Source organism: Tympanuchus pallidicinctus, unplaced genomic scaffold (genome assembly GCF_026119805.1).
Source record: "Tympanuchus pallidicinctus isolate F22 unplaced genomic scaffold, pur_lepc_1.0 scaffold3, whole genome shotgun sequence".
NCBI classification, from domain to species: domain Eukaryota; kingdom Metazoa; phylum Chordata; class Aves; order Galliformes; family Phasianidae; genus Tympanuchus; species Tympanuchus pallidicinctus.
Window position 1 is genome coordinate 59446454 of NW_026294747.1, and position 18112 is coordinate 59464565.

The 18112-nt window shown below is 56.2% G+C and overlaps 1 protein-coding gene across 10 annotated transcripts in view; it reads left to right on the forward strand.

The window, feature by feature from the left end:
- The first annotated feature begins 14238 nt into the window (after nucleotides 1-14238).
- The window catches only part of MAP4 (microtubule associated protein 4), a 114864-nt gene continuing 110990 nt past the window's right edge, over nucleotides 14239-18112 (forward strand). For all 10 annotated transcript variants that reach the window (XR_008209370.1, XM_052695007.1, XM_052695012.1 and 7 more), the window contains exon 1: nucleotides 14239-14361. The gene's annotated coding sequence lies outside the window, so the exon portion shown is untranslated. The remainder of the gene's footprint in view (nucleotides 14362-18112) is intronic.

Below are 18112 nucleotides of genomic sequence, written 5' to 3' on the forward strand. Positions count from 1 at the left end.
TCAAACTTCTCATTTTAAAACAAGAACAACACCAGCTCAGGTTTGAGAAGGCAGCACCATCAGCTGGGTTGTAGGGCAGCAGCCAGTTCTGTGGGACTGCTGTGTGCTGAGGAACACGGGTCCAACGTTACAGCTGTCATAGCTGCAACCCAACCATCCCTCTGTGCAAAAAGAAAAAGCAGCAGCTGGCAGCTGTGTTTGAGGGGCGCTGCTCTTCTCTGGCATCACTTCTTGCCTGGTCTGTGGTCTAAAAACATTCTGCTTTTATCGTGCCTGCAGTCACACTTGGTGTGAGCCTCTCTACCTCGGCTCCTGCCCAGCTCTCTGCCATGCAGGAGCTCGCTGTGGGGCGGTGTTGCTCCTCTTATCCTGCCCAGATAGAAGCGTGCTCCTGCCTTTGTCCCGCTGTGCTGTGTGTACTGGGAGTCCTGGGCTGTGGAGGAGAAAGCTGTGTGTCCGGCTGGGCTCTGTGCTGCATCAGCCTGCAGCTGTAATAGACGTCTGCCGGTGCAGAGAATAAAGTCCTTAAACTCTGACCTCTGTCTGCCTCTTTCCGTGGCAGAAGGGCTGCAGCTGCCGTGCTGCCATCGCTTTCTTCCTCTGCTTCTCTGCTCCTGGGCTGGCCCGGAGCTGCAGCTCTGCAGGCACAAGGAGCAGAGCCCTCTGTTTCAGAGCTGTGCTCCCATTGCAGTGGGGCTGGAGCTCCCTGCTGGATGCGGAGCTGCTCTGTGCTGCACCCTGTCCCCAGGGAGTGCCTGAGAGCGCTGTTACGAGGGGCTGAGTTAAGGGCAGAGCACGCAGGGCTGCAGAGCAGGTGGCCCACAGTGGGGCTGTAAAACCTGCTTAAAAAGCAGCAGTGACTTCCAATCCTCTGGGGGCTGAAGCAGAGAGCAGGATGGGTTTGCTTGTTTTTGTTTTTTCTTGCCTCCATCTGTCATCCTTAAAAGTGATGCTGAAAGCAGCTTACGGCTTCAGTAGCTTTTGCCACAAAGCTCAGCACTCGCTTTCCCCTTGCTGTGCCTTTGTGGCCCATGGGAAGCTCTCCTGCATTTTGCAGGGTCTGTGGCTCGGGGAAGCAGGGGCTGCAAAGGGGCGGCAGCTGCAGGCACCCTGGCAAACCTCCCCTCTGTGTTTCCTCTGTGCTGCAGTTGGGCTGTGATGCAGCACTGCTGTGTGTCTGCTCGCTCCTGGTCCCGTGTTCTGCTTTTGGGACGGCGTTGTTTGGGCTGTAGGCAGGGCGTGCTGCCTGTGGGCAGCTTTGCAGCTCTGCAGCCACGAGAAGACGTCCCCGTTTGTTTCTGTTGGATGAACTCTGTGGCGATGTTTGCTCGGGCTTAAGGCTTAAGCAAGGAGCCGTAAAAAGGAGACTCACTTCAGAAGAGGAAAGTGGAAGGAGGCCAGGAGGAACGCTGCCAAGTTCTTTCTCTTTCCATCGGCGCAGGAAATCCCCAAAACTTTGGGCTTTGTCGCATCAGGAGTGACAGCCTGACCCCAGCTCTGACCCACACAGCACGGCCGCTGTGGGGCAGGGAACGGTGCCAGCCCGACTCGTCCCCTATTAGCAGCATCCAGCTGGGAAGTGAGGGCAAGAACCGAGGCAGGGCTTTGGAGGGCAGCACCAGCATTAACTTGGGCTGAGTGGGAGCTGTGCCACAGCCCTTTGGCATCGCACGCTGCTGCCCATCTCCAACATGGCTCTCTCTAATGAGCTTCTGCCCCAGCCCAGAGCCATCAGTCCTGCCAGCATGGAGACACTGTGCCTTGAGATCCAGCTCCTCCTGAAGAAGGAAACCATGCTTGAAGATTCACGCTGTCCCACGTTCTGAGCTTCCCCCATCCGAAGCAGTGATGGCTTCACAGGAAGCAGCGCAGCAGGCACAGCTGTGTGGTGGCTGTCCCTCTCTGCTGGCCCAGTGTCCTCATTCCTTGTGGCTTTGCTTCCACGACCATCCTCGGCCCATGGAGAACTTGTCCCAAGCTGTGGCATTATTTTGGGAAATGAGTGAGCAGGGCTGGTATCGAGCCAGCATCGCCCCAGGATGAGTGCAGGGGACGTTTGTGTGAAGCACTGGGGGCACAGCAACGTGCCCAGCTCACCTCCGGCCCATGGGGACAGCAGCAGGGAGGGATGCTGCAGCCCTTCCCTTCTCCTCCCATTGGGAACCAGCAGGACAGTGGCCACGCAGTTGGCTGTGGGACTGCTCACGTGCCAGCCCCAGCTGCAGCACCAGCAGCCCTGGTGCGACTGCAGCGTGGGATGGGGACAGCCCGAGGGGGGCTTTGTCCTCAACGTGGCAGCTGCTCACAAAGCAAACGTGGCTGTGGCCTTGGAGACCGCCGCTGCCCACACCAACAGCCCTGGGGAGAAAGGCATCCCCAGCAGCACACAAAGCCACCATTGTCGCTCCTGCGTTGCGGCTGAGCTTCAAACAGCAAGCGGCTGTCGCGTGTCGGCGCTGCTGTGATGCTGACGCGTCCTTTGGAGCTGTGTGCTGCTGCGGGGGGGCTGCAGCTCCTGGAAAGCAGCCCCACTGCCACTGGGCATCCCTGGCACTGCATCCGTGGGGAATGGATGTGCCAGGGAGGGTGGGGTTGGATGACAGGAGCAGCTTCTCCAAAGAGCAGTCAGTGCTGGCACAGCTGTAATGGGGGGAGTTGCCATCCTGGGGGTGTTCAGAGCTGTGGGTGTGGGGAGGTGGGCTGCAGGTGGGGCTGTGGATCTTGGAGGCCTTCTCCAAACCAATGCTGCACTGAGCACGGCCAGGTGAAGGAGGGATGTCACATCATTCCAGAGCAGGTGCTGGATGCAGAGCCGGGCCTTCTGCTGCCCTCCTTGTGCGCTTCATCCCGGATGGAATCATGAGAGCCCTCTGAAGTGTTTGCACGGAGCCCGCAGCAGCAACCTGGGCTGCTCTGTGTCCTGTGCTCCTGGGGTGGTGAGAAGAAAGGCTGTGAAAAAGTATGAGGTTAAAACAGGCGTTACTGAATCCTCCTCTTTGTGCTCACGCTCTGCTTTCGGCTGAAGCTGACCAGCAGCCTTTGTGCAGTCACTCACGTGGCTCCATCGGGGTTCAGGCGCAGCTTTTCCTTCTGGGAGGGATGAGGAGATCCCTGCATGGTCGGCACGGCGGCCGCTCCTCCTCATCCTAGGACAGCTAAAATTGCTGTTGATAAAGGTGCATAGGCACAAATCACTTCAGCTCTTTGTGGCTCAGCTGCAATGAGGACTTTCAGCATGCAGTGCTGCCGGGAGCCAGGAAAGACAGAGTGCCATTTCCTCGCTGACCGCTACCGATGTCCTGGGTGCTTTCCTCTTGTGTCACATTCCAACATCCGGGTAGCAGCAGTTGGGATTTGCACAAACAGCAGTGCCTGTGCTGCTGCACGTTCCCCAGGTGTGTCCCAGTTCCTGAGCTGGGCCCCATGGCACAGTGCGCTCCTGCTGGGTCTGCAGGTGCAGGCATGAAGTCCATCCTCACTGTTTGTGCACATCAGCAGCCGCTGGATGGAACAGCAGTCAGAAGCATTGTTACACATATGGGTAAAACAGTAATTTTATGGCATTTCTTTGTTGAGCAACTAGAAATGCTTGACAATTAATGGTCTGTAACTATTAGAGTCACAGAACCGTAGAATGGCCTGGGTTGCAGAGAAGCACAATGCTCATCCAGCTCCAACCCCTGCTGTGTGCAGGTCACCAACCAGCAGCCCAGGCTGCCCAGAGCCACATCCAGCCTGGCCTTGAATGCCTGCAGGGATGGGGCATCCACAGCCTCCTTGGGCAACCTGTTCTACACTGCATCAGGATGCAATTTTTGCTGTTCCACTGAGCTCCTCTGGGCCGTCCTGGCAGAAAAGCAGAAACTGTCAAACAAACACCAGTGTTTAAAACCACACGGATTGTGCTCAGCAAAATGTCTTCCATCCAGCAATGGATGGCAGAGGCACAGCCTCCGCCGCGCGGCTCCGTTTGCAGCAGGCTGCTCCCCAACCACAGCCTGCCTTCTCTCAAGTGGCTCCTTCAGCATTGGCCCAGCTCTGCTCCCCAGACAAGGAGCCGTCTGTAGGTGACTGCTGGAGCACACAGGATCTCTCCTTCCTTTGGCCAACGCTCTGCTGGGAAACCCGCGATGATAATCGCCGCGTTTGTAATATTGGGTTACAAATCACATCCTAATGCTCTTTAATAACTGGGCATGTTTACCCGACAAACACGAAGCTTCTCTTTCATCGCAGTTTCTCTGAGCTCCATTCCAGCCTATCATTTAATCTAACCCCACGAGGAGCCCTGCAAACAATGCTCACATCGCCGTCTTTTCATCATGCTGCCAAACGCAGTCGCTGGCTTTCCTTTCCCAGGCTGAATCCCGATGCTCTGTGGCAGCACACAGGGAATTCAGTACACAACTTTGTCAGCAGAGCTATCAGTATGGGAGCAACTCTATGTTCTGCTTCCAAGTTTCCTCCTGGAACGGCAGCGATGGGGATGGCAGCTGTTGGATCCAGGCCTTCCTCCAGGGCCGGCCAGGAAGGCTCCATGTGGACCTGGGCAAGGCAGCATCACCATAGAGCTCAGCACACAGCCCTCCCTCCCAGCACTGCCCTCAGAAGGCACTCAGCTCCTTTTGCAACCTCTGAGTGAGTGCCCCTCTTTAACGACCCCCCTCTTTAACGACCCCCCATTACCAACATTCATTCATTCATTCATTCTCCAGCTGCTCTGACTCCATCCCCTTTCTAATAACATCACATTCTCACCAATGCTTATTTAGGACGACTGTGGGAAGATTTTGAAACCAGATACAGGCTGGGCAAAATATTCATTACGGCTGTGGCTCATCTTCTCAACCAGGGAATTGTGTGTTCCTGCAGTGCTCCAAACCTGCCTCCCTTTGCTGATGCAGCACTTTGATTTGAAGTCGCTTGGCTCTTTGCATGCTCTGCCATTGCACTGCTCAGGTTTCCCGAGGAATCCGTTCATCAAGCTCTGTGGGGCAGCAGCTCAAGTTCAGCAAAAATACTGCTAATACTCAGCGGTGGATTCATTTAACCCAAAAGCAGATGTCTCCTAAAGCGATGGATTTATTTGGGCAGCAGTTGTGGGGGAATGCTGGGGCTGATTGCAACCAGCACTGCTCTGCTGGCACACGAAGCCACGCACAGCGCCTTCCAAACAGCTGCCACAAATGGATTGCTCCTTGCTCTCTCTTCCACAGGCTCTGTGGCCAAGAGGGGGAGACAGCACACATGGAGTCTGCTCTGACAGAAGGGAGTTCATCATCCACTTCTGAAACAGAATCACAGAACGGTTGGGTTGGGAGGGACCTCAAGGATCACGAAGCTCCAACCCCCCACCAATGCAGGGCCACCAACCTCCCCATTTCACAGCAGCCCAGGCTGCCCAGGGCCCCATCCAACCTGGCCTCCAACACCTCCAGGGATGGATGGAGCTGTGGAGGCTGACAGCTCTGAGCGACGCAGACAAGCTGTCCATTAGCAGAGCATGGAGGGGCGGCTGTGTGGGACACGGCTGCGGATGGAGCGCTCCCTTCCACAGCTCTGTGCTATGAGATTCACTCTGCTGAGAATGAAGGGTTCTCTGCTGCCCAAAGGAAGCCCTGAAGGTTTCTGTCAGCGGGATCTGAGCGCTGTCCTCGTTCCATCTGCTTCCATTCGGGGTTTACACCAACCACAAGCACAGCCCGCAGTGCAGGATTCAGCCAAAACCTTCAAATGGTGCTTTAGCAGCAATATGAGTCCCTGAGAGCTGCACGCAGCCAAGGCTCCTCTTACAGGAGGACAACAGCAGTGTCTTTCAGGGGCTGGGCTGTGGGCGTTCCTCCCTGAATGCAATGGCCAGAAGGTCACCACGGAGGGCAAACTCCCTGCGCCTCGGGTGCCTTGTGACCTATGGGTGCTTCTCACAGTCCCTCTGCAGTGCTCTCCAGTTACTTCTGTATCTAAGATTTCAGGTTCAGTCAATGCTATGTGTCTCCAATGCCTGCTGCTCGTGGGTCTGCTCGGGGCCTGGAGGATTCTGTGTTAGCAGCAGCACATCTTTCACGCCGATGTGAAATGACCTTTTGGGGTTGCTTTTAATTGAAGTTTTCTTGAGTCCCTTCAAACTTTCAAGGCAGTGTCACCACCGCTGTGCTCCTGAAGGTCTGCGTCCACCACCAATAAATTCAGCTCTCTCCTGAATTAGTGAATCCCAGCACAGCTCTCTGATCTGCCCTTCTGACTGGGAATCTGCTCAGCTCCTCTACCGTTCCTTTTCCCAGGCTCTCTCTATCTGCAAGGTTCTCTGTTTATTCACTGACGCTGGCACTGAAGACTCCTATTTATGGAAGTCTTTATCACGTATTTCTTTATCACTTGTTTGGTGTCATTTCGTGCCTGTACTTTTCCCAGCCGCTGCAAACCTCCTTCAGCTGCAGAACTGCGAGCAGCGCGGTGAGAGGAGCTCTGCTTCCTTCCCAGGGGGGTTTCTCCCTCTTAAAAGGGGACAGAGACACCGCTTTGCAGTTGAGGACAACGAGCAGAGCCAGCAAAGAATGGAGCCTGTGAAGTGAGGCCGTTTGGTCGCCTGGATCCTCCTCTGGCAAATGCTTCCTATATTTCCAAGCACGTTGGCCATGTTTGCCCAGTGCCCTGGGCCGTCCCTCTGCCTCTTGCTGACTGTAACTGCTGCAGCCCTCAGATGTCCTACAGCCTTCTGTCTCTCCCCTCCCTTCCCTTCTGAATTTTACTTCCTGCCAAGACTTTTTTTTTTTTCCATCAGATTATCATTATTTTTGTGGTACGAACCATCGGAATTCTATTCCAAGCAGCTGGGTGCTCCCCCCCCCCCTTCACGCTTAAAGACTCGTTTTTGGGAGATGAGTAAGAATTTAAATGGGAATTCTCGCCCGTAGGAAGGAGAGCTGCTGTCATTTCCCCCAGCTCTCATTTCTTTTTTAAGTGAGAGCAGAAGGAGATGTGGAAAAAACTGCCGCTGGTTGCAGCCTTGGAGCACAAACTTGGGATGCTGTCTGGATGGTTTTCCTCTGGGTGATGATGAAATTTCACAGCCACGTTTCCAGGTCCATTACGGCGTCCCGGGACAAGAAGGAATCTTCTAGAATCCCTGTTTACTTTGTCCCTTCCAGAAAGCTCGGGTTTAACCACGCCGTAATTAAATTTTTATACGGCAGACTGAGTTTCACCCAGCAGCATTTCCAAGCCGCTTTCAGTTCTATGCTGGCCCCTGCGCCCTGCACGCGGCCCAGGCGCCTCCTGCTGCAGCCGTGCTCCCAGCACTGCCGTGCTCCCAGCACTGCCGTGCTCCCAGCACTGCCGTGCTCCCAGCACTGCCAGGCTCCCAACACTGCCGTGCTCCCAGCCTGCTCTTTCGGGCCAATTCGCCGCTGTTACACCTTTTTTCCCCCACCGTAACCGTGGATGTGAGAGTTCCTCCCTCTGCCCCATGGGCTCGCTCACTCCCTCGCTCGCGCATCCCGCTCTGTTTTGGCAGCCAGGCCTTGGGAGCGCAGTCAGAAAAGCTCTCCGATCGCAAGCCTGAAAAACTCGTCTTGAGGAGGCGACGCATTTGAATGCTTTGGAAGGTCCTGCAGCTCGGGGCTGTGCAGGTGGGCAGGCCTCCTCAGCTGCTCCGTGCCGCTCTGTGGATGCGCCCAGCCGTTCCTCTCCAGGCTCCCTCTGCAGAGCCCCCGTGCGTTTTGGGCTCTGCCTTCCTCTGTGATGCGTCTGAGCAACCTGTGTCTCACTCTGCCCTGCTCCATCGGCTCACGCCGCGGGGGAGAGAAGCTTGTGATGAGGAAGGGCTGAGCTCCAGCCTTGCTGCTAATGTGACCCTGCCTGTAATCCACGCCCAGGGCTTGCTGCTAGCCCGAAAAGATGTTTTTCATGCAATTTTCATGCGTGGCTCATATTTTAAACTATGGCAGACAGATGAAAGGCGCGCACCCTTTATTTGCATGTCTGAACTGATGAGTGTGCAAAGCGGGACCGGCAGTGCTGTGCAGCGGGGGATGAGCGTGATGCGTGCGGTCCTTCCATCCCACGTGTCCTCCAAGGGCTCCCTGCAAATGGACAGGCTGCCCACACACCAACCGAGGCTGCCCTGGCAGTTCCTCAGACAGCCAAAGCGCTCCCAGCCATTTCCACAGACCAAAGGCAATTTTGTGGGAGTTGGGTTTCCAGAGTCGCTGCATCATTGCAGAAGGGGAAGCTGGGCATTGCTGTCGCCGTCCTTCTGCCTGATCTGAGCTGAGGAATGAGATGTTAGAGATTTCAGAGCGAAATGGTGAAATACAGTAGGAGAACTGGAACAGGAGTGAGTGTAGCAGGAGATGTGTGTGCCTGGCAGAGTCTTGCCAGAGACTCACAGCGCTGTCGCATCCCCCAGCTGGAAGAACTGAAGCGGGGTGGGCAGCCATGGAGGAGAGGAGAGCACATGGCAGGAGGGGATTGGTTACGCTTACCTTATAGAGAAGGAAAGCCAGAAATTATGTGATAGAAGCAAAGGAAATACTGAATGCCCTGCAGAAGCTACAGCAGGAGCTTTCATTTTCTTTTTTTGTTGCAACAGAGAATCAAGGGAATTAGAAAGCAGCACATTCCCAACTATTAATTTGCCCCGGGTAACCTGTTGCCACAAGAAAGCGCTGCCAGGGGCTCATTACAGCTCAGAAAGGGAGTGACCACTGGGTCCCAAGAACGTCCATAGGAGTCATAGTGAGTGGTGTGGAAAGGATGTGAAACCTCGTGTCCCAGAGCTTTAGAGAGGGCGGGATGATGAGATGAGAGCCAGGATGGGATTCAGCACAGGGCGAGGAGCTCCTGGCAAGTTAAACTGACCGTGTCTGTATCTGCACACCTGGCACCAGCTGCCACCAGAGCAAGGTGACGGGAAAAGATGGGAGCTTTTGTGGCCTCCCACACTGACCTGTTTCGTCCAAGCAGACAGCAGGTCTGTATAGGAAAGGCCTGCAGCCCTGCAGGCAGCCACATCTTCACAGCATCACAGAATGGCTGGGTTGGAAGGGACCTCCAGGATCACGAAGCTCCAACCCCCCTGTGCCATGCAGGGCCACCAACCTCCCCATTGCACAGCAGCCCAGGCTGCCCAGGGCCCCATCCAACCTGGCCACCACCACCTCCAGGGATGGACGGGACATCACAGCCTCTCTGGGCAGCTGTTCCAGCCCCTCCCCGCTCTCACAGCACACAACTTCCCCTGACATCCAACCTCAATCTGCCCTAACCTTCCATGCCTTGGTCTCCTGCCCTCAGATCAGCTCCTTCCACCTCCAGGTGAGCGACAGGAACGTCCCCCACTGACCTTTCTGTGCCTCATCTCACAGCTGGCCTGATGAAGAATGAAGAGAACAGTGTCATGAAAATGATAACAAACTGGGCTCTGGCCTGCAGACACTCCTGTGGGAGGGACCTGACTTGCACATAACTGCAGGACCCCGGAGCTTCACATGCTGCTTTATTCCATGGCTGCTCTTCTTCTGTCTCATCACTCAGCATCTGTCAGTTCTGCTGCATTCAGCTCAGGCTGGAAGCTCCTTGGGGCCTGAAAGCCCCTCACCCCGTCCATCCCCAGGGTGTCCTGTGCACCAGGAGCAGGGCAGGGACAGCAAACCACAGTCAGAGCCACCAGGAGGAATCGAGCTGCGTGCTTTGCACAGCGAGGGGGAAAGCAAAGCGTCACCAAGAGCTGCACAGAACGGCAACGTGATCAAAATCCTCTCCCCATTTAGAAGTTTGAGGGAAATAATTTTATTGAAAGGCAAATCCTTTAATCTGCAGATACAAATCGGCAGAATGGCAGAATTACTGATGACGGAGCACATCATATAGGGCACGTACTGAGTGTCGCTTCCCTTTAAACAAACACAGGCCCTCCAGCTGTTAACCTATTTATAAAAGGTAACTCAAGGCTGCGCAGGATCCGCAGGATATTTTCGTTCTGTCATTACAGCACAGACTCAATTCTTCTGCCTTGGAATAATCGGGTGCAGTTTATGGAGGCCCAGGGTAGAGATGGGAGCAGCTCTGCCAGCCTGATGCTAAGTGCTAATAGGGGAGAGGGCCTGAGCCCCTGTATGGCTGCCCTGCCTGCTTAAAGAGTGACGTGAGATCCAGCAGCCAGCCCATGACCCCAGGGTCTGCAGGTTCTCTTCTTCCACTGTAGGAAATCAGGTTGCCCACAGCAGGCGTTGGGGTGCAGAGCTGTGCTCTCACCAGCACCCCTGGGGCAGCAGAGCCCCAGCGTGGGTCCTTGCCTTGGTGCAGCACTGCAGCGCTCCTCACGGGGCTCAGACCAGGAGATCAGGGTTGTGCTGCCTGCAAGGCAACCCTCATGGCTGCCCAGAGAGACTCGACGGGTCGCTGGGGCAGCAGAGATCCCCGGCCAAAATTCCATGCCTTCCATTATGCTGGAGTCAGCTCCAACGAGCACAACGGCTCCGTCTGCCTGGCAAATATCTGCCTGTGACACACAAACGCTGCTGTTGTGGCTGGGGCTGAGCGCTGCCTAACTGAGCGGTTGGGCAGCTTCTTGCATCCTGATTCCTGATAGGGAAGTGGATTTGAAATGAGGGCTGGGGCATGGGAGTGAAAGTTGCAGGGCAGTTTTGTAGGAGCATTCAAATTCTGCAAGATGCTTCGAGGCTCACCTTCAAAAGCACACAGGCAGCCACGTTTCCTGGAAATGAGAGGCTGCAGTTCGTGGTGGGGTGATTCACTGCTCCTCTCCAATGCTTCAGAGATGTAGCTCGACTTTTTTTCTCTACAGAGGGTTTGGATCCACTGCTTAATAACTGCCTCTCCGATGAGTGATTTTGAAAGTGACCCCTCTGAAAGCTCTGCTGCACGTTTGAAATGAGTGAGAGATGGGAGGAATGACAGCAAACCCTTCAGCAACGAGCGGCTCTGAAAGCAGCATCCCTGCAGAGCCGGGGGCCCTCAGCCAGCCCTGCTGGGCTCACCCTCGGCTGTGATGGGTGCTGAGCAGCGAACGACAATCCCTTCATAAGCGGGCAAGAAGGCTGCCAGCTCCTTCCTCTTTCTTCCTGCAATCAGCAGAGCCAAGCCCCGCCACATCACTCGGCGTCCTTAATTTGCTGTGGCTCCTATCTAAGTGGAGATGAATGTGCATTAACCAGAAACAAGCTCTTCCTTTCCAGCTCCCTCGGTGCCTGCATGTGACTCCAGGTGACTCATGAGATATGAGCCGGGTCGGCTCTCAGCCCAGCTGCAGGCCCAGCCCTCGTGCCCTGCCAGACTCAGGCATGGCCAGCAGTGACCCTGCAGGGACGCGAGCAGGTTGTCCCCTTCCCTTTCTCCCCTTCTCTTTTGCTGTCTGGCTCGATGGAAAAGCAAAGCCATTGCCTGCCAAGCTTCTCTCCCCACAGCGCCTTCACAAAAATCAGAGTCCCCTCTCTATTACCAGGGCAGACACACTTGCAGTGTCACATAGATTTTGGCCTCCCTGTGATGTGGAAGGTGCTTCCTGCTCCCTTCCCTTTCAGGCCACGTGAAGCTGAGAAGGGGCTTTGGGGGGGTCTGGCATGGGAAGCTGGAAAAGCGAGAGGAGAAGGAGGTTATATTCTTCTGAGGGAAAAACAAAGATAAATGAAACGCTGAAGTTCTGCATAGGGGAGGCACAGAGAGAGGCCGTGAATGCAGTCTGTCCTTGAGCTGCTCCCAGAAAGCAAGCAACAGTTTCGATTTTAGGTGAGGGAGGTTTGGCACTAAACTAGATTAATAAAACGGCAATAGCTGTGCTTGTAAGTGCAGTATCAGCTGAGAGAGCAGAGCAGTCGGTTGTTCACCTTGAAACGCGCCCTGCTGGGATTTCAGCCTGCCCTCACGCTGGTGGTGTCTGAAGAGTTAGGGGAATTCATCTGCTGTGAGGAGAGACGTAGCTCGTGCTACACTTTGATCCTTCTGGTCAGAAACGAGTTATTCTGTTCTTCAGACGAAAGCTGAGCTGTGAAACCTCTCCTCCGTGCTGCTCCTTCCGAGGCCGACCATAGAAATGTGACTGGCATCAGCTGGGACAGGACAGGACTTAAGGAGAGCAGGAAGCCTGAATCCCAGTGTAATGAGAAGCTGTGCACAGCGGGATAAAAACCCAGCCCGGATCGAGGTGTGCACGGAGCATTGCTGCACAGGGAGCTGCAGGTAGGGCTGGCACAGAAGGATGTGCTCAGCAACGTGTGCACAGAGCAGCGGTGGCAGCGAGCTGCCGGGCAGCAGAGCTACAGGAAGATGTGTCTCCTCTCCATGGGGGCACAGCTTTCAGGCAGCTCACAGTCCGCACATTCTCATCTCATGAGTTCCACGTGCAGTGCTGTGTAGATGGGATTGCGGCGGGCAGCAGTGACGTGCAGTTCAGGATGGACACAGCCATCGCTGGCAGGGCTGCCTCTGCCCCAGCTGATGGTAACTGTGTGCCTGGGTGGGATGAGAGTGTTAGCAAGGCAGCCGCCTGGCAGAGTGAAGTCTGGACCTCCTGTTGCCTTAAAGCACCGATGGTTTGGCTCCTGTGCGATCAGTGCACTGAGGGCAAGGCTCTGGATGCTCACATTTTCAACTGAGGGAATAAATGAGCGGCTCAGTGAACAGATTCTGGAGCCCAAAGCAGGTCAGATGTACACCCCAGTGCAGCACTGATGTAACCCACTGCTTCTTGTTACATTACAGCCTTGGCACAGGCAGAGGAATTCCTGCCCTACACCTGAACAAGGGCTTACCCCTTCTCTGACCACACCTAGCAGAGAAAGGAGGATTTTCCGAGGAGGATAGAGGTATCTTTAAGGCTGTGCTGATCCAAAGCCCTGGGTGAGCTGGAGCAGCCCTGAAATTCAAACCATCGCCAATCCTCCCAAAGCCATTGGGAAGCTATTTTATCTGGGAGCTTAAAAATAGCACATGGTAGAAGCAGTTGTTATGCATGTGCCTTTCATGGGGACGCGGGGTTTCCCCTCCCTTGTCCTTACAAGCTGCGGCCCTGGAAAGGAGCCCACACTCTCCAGTTTGGCAGCGGGGGTCGGGGGCAGAAGCTGCACCTCAGCTCCACGTGGATGGGTTGTGCCCCTGCCCACAGCCCGATGCGAAGGGTGTTCCCTCCTCCAAATGACCAGAGGTGAGGGACACGACACGCCTGTTTGGGTGGATTTAGGCATGCTTTGATTCCCTTATCTGGCAGGGCAGCATGGCGTGTTCTCTATGAGATTTAGAGCTCTGCAGCTCCCTGGGGCTGGGTGCATGACACACAGACCTCATTGCCAACAGATGGGCTTCACCTCCTTCCTGCTCCTGGATCCCTATGATGGGTGGTTGCAATGATTCAAACCTCGAAGCACAAAGGCAGAGGTTCCTCCTGGGTGGCTGCTGTCACTGGAGCCATGTCTGACAGCCTCACCTTTTTCCTCCCTGCCCCCCTCGGGGGTTTCAGCCCTGTGCGGTGCAGCCGTGCCTGCTGTGCAATCCTTCCGTCGCTTAGCATCCTGCTGTCTGTACGTTTCGTCGCTATAATGTGTTTTGCCATCCTGGATGCAAAGAGGGTCATTTCTGGATCTAATGGGTCATTAGTGGAAGTGAAATTAAGAACACAAAGCGGAAGCACCAGCAGTGCCTGCCATTCCGATACGGGGATGGGTGTCCTCACCTCACCTGGGCACCGTGAGAAGGCGAGGGGAGACCGCACGGCAGCCTCCGAGTGCTGAGGGAGGTCATCTGCTGGAAATGGAGCGACTTCCAACGTGCTGTGAGGGGTGAGGTGAGGTGCTGGCCCTGCCCGGAGCTGCGGTGCCCACCCTGGCGGTGCTGAGGCCACGGCTGTGCCCTGGGCAGCCCAGGGCAGAGGGGGACCGCGATGATCCCTGAGGCCATTAAGCCGTCCTACGATTCCGTGATCCTTACGATTCTATGATTCCAGCGGCCGGCCGCTCCTCCTGACAGCCAGTCATTCCCACCCTCCGAGCACAACCCCCCCCTGCCACCGCGTCCCCCCGCCGCCCCGCGTCCCCTCAGCCCTCCCCCCCCGGTTCCCGCCATCCCCCCCGCCTCTCACGCCGCCCCCGCCCCCGCTGCGCTGTCACGGCAGCGCCGCCCGAGCCCCGCCCTCTCTTGGCCCCGCCCCCTTGCCCGCGCTCGCTCCGATTGGCGGGGGGCGGGCGCGGCGCGGCGCTATTGGCCGAACGGCGGCGGGCCCAGCGGGGCGGCGCGCTCGGCCGGAGGCCAACGGCGGCGGTGCGGCCTCCCCCGCCTCCTCCCCCCGCCGGGCCCGCAGGGGACGGCGACACTGAGCGGGCGGCTCCGTCCCGGCGCGCTCCGCCTGCGGTAAGGGCCGCGCGGGCTGCGAGGAGGGGGTTCCGCCGCGGGGGGCGGCGGGCGCGGCCCGGCCGGGCGACGGAGGAGCGGGGGGGAGCCGTGCGGGGCGGTGCGGGGCCGAGGGCGGCGGCCCCTGTGCGGCGGGGGGGCCGCGCCGCCTCCCTTGGGCTCCGCGCGCTCTTCGCGGCGCGGGGCGGCCCGGCCGTGAGTGGCGGGATCGGAGGGAGCCGGCGGTGGGAGCGATCCGCCGAGGGCCGCGAGGCCGCCGCCATCCGGGCGGGGGGGGCCGAGGGGCTCCGGGCGGCGGTGCGAAGGGCGGGGCGGGGCTGCGGCGCGGGGAGAAACTCGGCTCTTCGGAGCCGCTCGGGTCGCGGAAGAGCCGTGAGCTCCCCCGCCCCGCCGCCGCGTCCCGCATTCCCGCCGCTCCGGATCGAGTCCGGACGCGCTGCCGGCTCCGCTCCGTGGCGGCCGTGCCGTGTCTTCCCAAGGAGGGATCGTCCCTCGTGTCCAGCCGGAGCCCCCCGGCACGACGTGGGGCCGTTCGCGGGAACCGAGGCCGACCCCTCCCCCACCGCCACCTCCTTTCGGCCGCGGGCAGCGATGCGGGTTCCCCTGAGCCGCCCCGGCCCCCAGCGGCGCCGCGCTCTGCTGCCCACCCGTGAGTGGGTGCGGATCAAACCCTCCTGGACGCCTTTGTGTGCACGCATCTGGGTCCCTCCCGCTGTGTTGTATGGCAGCGGGCTGTGGGACGGCTGCTGGGGAGCCGCTGTTGTGCTGCTGATGGCGATCCCAGGGTGTGTGTTGGTGCGGGCGGAGTGCTTTGTGTGAGCTCTGCTTCTGGTGAGGTGCGTGAGTGTGTCACACTTGTGATCTACCAGCCTATGGAGCCCATTTTTATACATATAAAGGCATACTTTGTATGTGTGATGTATGTTAAGTAGGTAACAATGACAATTTTCATCTGTTTCCCCCTAAATCATAGAATCACAGCATGGTTGGGTTGGAAGGGACCTCAAGGATCACGAAGCTCCAACCCCCCACCAACGCAGGGCCACCAACCTCCCCATTGCACAGCAGCCCAGGCTGCCCAGGGCCCCATCCAACCTGGCCTCCAACACCTCCAGGGATGGACGGGGCATCACAGCCTCTCTGGGCAGCTGTTCCAGCACTTCAATGCTCTCTGAGTAAAGAAAGTCTTGTTTCCCTTTACTTATATCCCAGTTATTTTGTGAGTTCATCAAATAAGCTCATTTACCTTAACTTTTTAACAAGTTGTTCTTTCCAAGCCAAGTTTCTCTTCCCGGGGAGCCTCAGCAGCGTACCTAAAAGCTCCTTGAATAACAAGAGGGACATTGATGCTACCCTGGCATTTTAGCTGGTGGCCCATGAGCCCTGCGCAGTGCCTCCTGTGTCCTCTGTGTGCACGGCTTTGCATGAGGTTTTGCTGTGGCTGCCTTTTCCAAAAGGAAGGAGCCAGGCCTGTGCTGGAGGTCTGCAGCTGTAACGCTGATGGCCGCCTTGCTAGCACTGAATTATCCCATCTGGTATTGTATATTTTGCTGGTGTTATGCGGTGTGCTGTTGTAATGTGCTTCGCTTTATTTAAGAGAGACAGATAAGCGATAATTCAGCAATATTTGAGGTTGCAGTGGAACTCTTATCAAAGTGCCTGCTTGGCTGGCTGAGTTGCTGGCACCCCCACCTTCCCCTGCTGTATGAGAGCCAATGAAATGTCTGATTGTCCTTCCAGTTGTTTGGTGAATTCGTGGCTTTTTATCCCCTCAGATCAGAAGAGATGAAGTTTTCACTTTTGAAAGTAACTCAGCTGAGTTTCTGTTGCAGTAACAGCAATGCCCTCTGCTTTCTTTGTGGAATAAGGAGCCCTCAGTGAGAAGTGATTCTCCCAAAGGGAGAAGAGTCGATCTGTGTCCCATTGTGAGACTGAGGGCTGTCAGAAAGTCTCTCACGTGTGTCTCTGCAGGAACGGCACCGAGCAGAGATGGAATAACACAAAGAAACAGAACAAAGAGGGAAAGCCAGTGTTGTTTCAAAGGAGCAGGCAGTGGGGCTGCAGGGCCGGTGGGATGTGACTGGGTTCCCATTCCTCAGCTTGTTTCGTGAGCTCTGCTGAATGCTTCGTTTAAACAAATAAATTACGTGTTCCTTCTGGAGTCTGTAAAAGGGCTGAGTCAGCCTTAGTGCTGGTGAATGGAGCAGTAATTACGTCTGAGGGCCCAAACCCTGTTGTGTTTTAGTGGTTACCTCTCTTCCCCAGAAAGAAATGAACCTGAGCCATTGAACTGAATTCTTGTAGAGCTCAGGTCTGGTTTGTACCCATCACTTCTTCAGCTCAGCCTTGTGTAATGGAACAGGTTGCCCAAGGAGGCTGTGGATGCCCCATCCCTGCAGGCATTCCAGGCCAGGCTGGATGTGGCTCTGGGCAGCCTGGGCTGCTGCTTGGCGACCTGCACACAGCAGGGGTTGGAGCTGGATGAGCACTGTGGTCCTTTGCAACCCAGGCCGTTCTGTGATTCTAATAAACTCCCCATTCTTATCTTCAAGCAGCAACTCAGTCCTTAAGTGATGTTTGTCTGTATGAAGCACCGATGTATGGGCTTCCAAAGGCTGATAGGTGCCACGGTTCTGACTAAGGGAAACCACAGGTCAGACTGGCTGTAAGTCTGTCAGGATGAATTCAAGCCACTTGCAATTCAAATGAAAGCGATGGGTACTTAAAAGACAAATAAATTACAGCTGTACCTTGTTTTAGTCTGAAAATATCCCAAATAATTTATTTTGCTCGTCCAGGCAAGATGGAAGATGAAATTCAAGTCTCCTCCTCAGGGAGCTGGGAGCCGCAGGCCTGTTACTCATCACACTGCTGCCAGGCTGCGTTTGGTGTCAGCGCTGCGGAGTTTCAGGGCAGACCTGCAGCTGATGCTGCTCTGGAAGGCAGATGCTATTTCCTGTGGCTCCGTGTCGATGCTTCCTGCCCCAGTTAAAATAGCTCAATCTCTTGCTTAGTCACAGGCGGTGTGTGTGGCTTCCTCGTGTTGTGGCAGTGGAGTCAAACTGATTTTCTTCTCTTGGAGGCCGATGAAACTGCAGTGCGGCGTAGAGCAGCGCGGGGCTCCGTGATCCCAGCGTGGAGGTGAAGGCGCAGCAGGTCGGGCCTCACTGCTCACTGCTGTGTGTGCAAAGCTGGGCTCCCCGGGGACGGCAGGGCTCTGTGCTGTGCTGCTGGCAGCCCTGGGGATGGGTGCACACAGCCAGCAGGCAGAGCTGCGCTGGTGGGGAATTCGCAGCCTCCCACAGCTCGGAAGCCAACTTCACGACTGGGTGTTTTGCACATGTGAAAGAATTTCTGGTGGGAAGGAAAGGTCAGTGGAATCGGTTGCTGTGGATGTTAGGCAGATTTTTTGCTTGGTAACAAAACAGTGAAACGCTTCTGGCTCGTGTGAGCACCCTGCATTACTCACAGGGGGCTGTTAACCCCATTTGTGAGGCTTCAGATGTTCCAAATCAGTTCGTGAAGTCATTTTCCTGATACTAATCATAGAATCACAGAATGGCCCGGGTTGGAAGGGGCCTCGAGGATCCTGAGTCTCCAACCTCCCTCTGCCACAGGCAGGGCCACCAACCTCCACATTTGATACCAGACCAGGGTACTAAAGCTGCATTGTTCTGGGATTCTAAAGCTAGAGGATTACGGACAGATGTTGGGGCGATGCTGAGGGAGCTCTAGCACTTTTAATAGGATA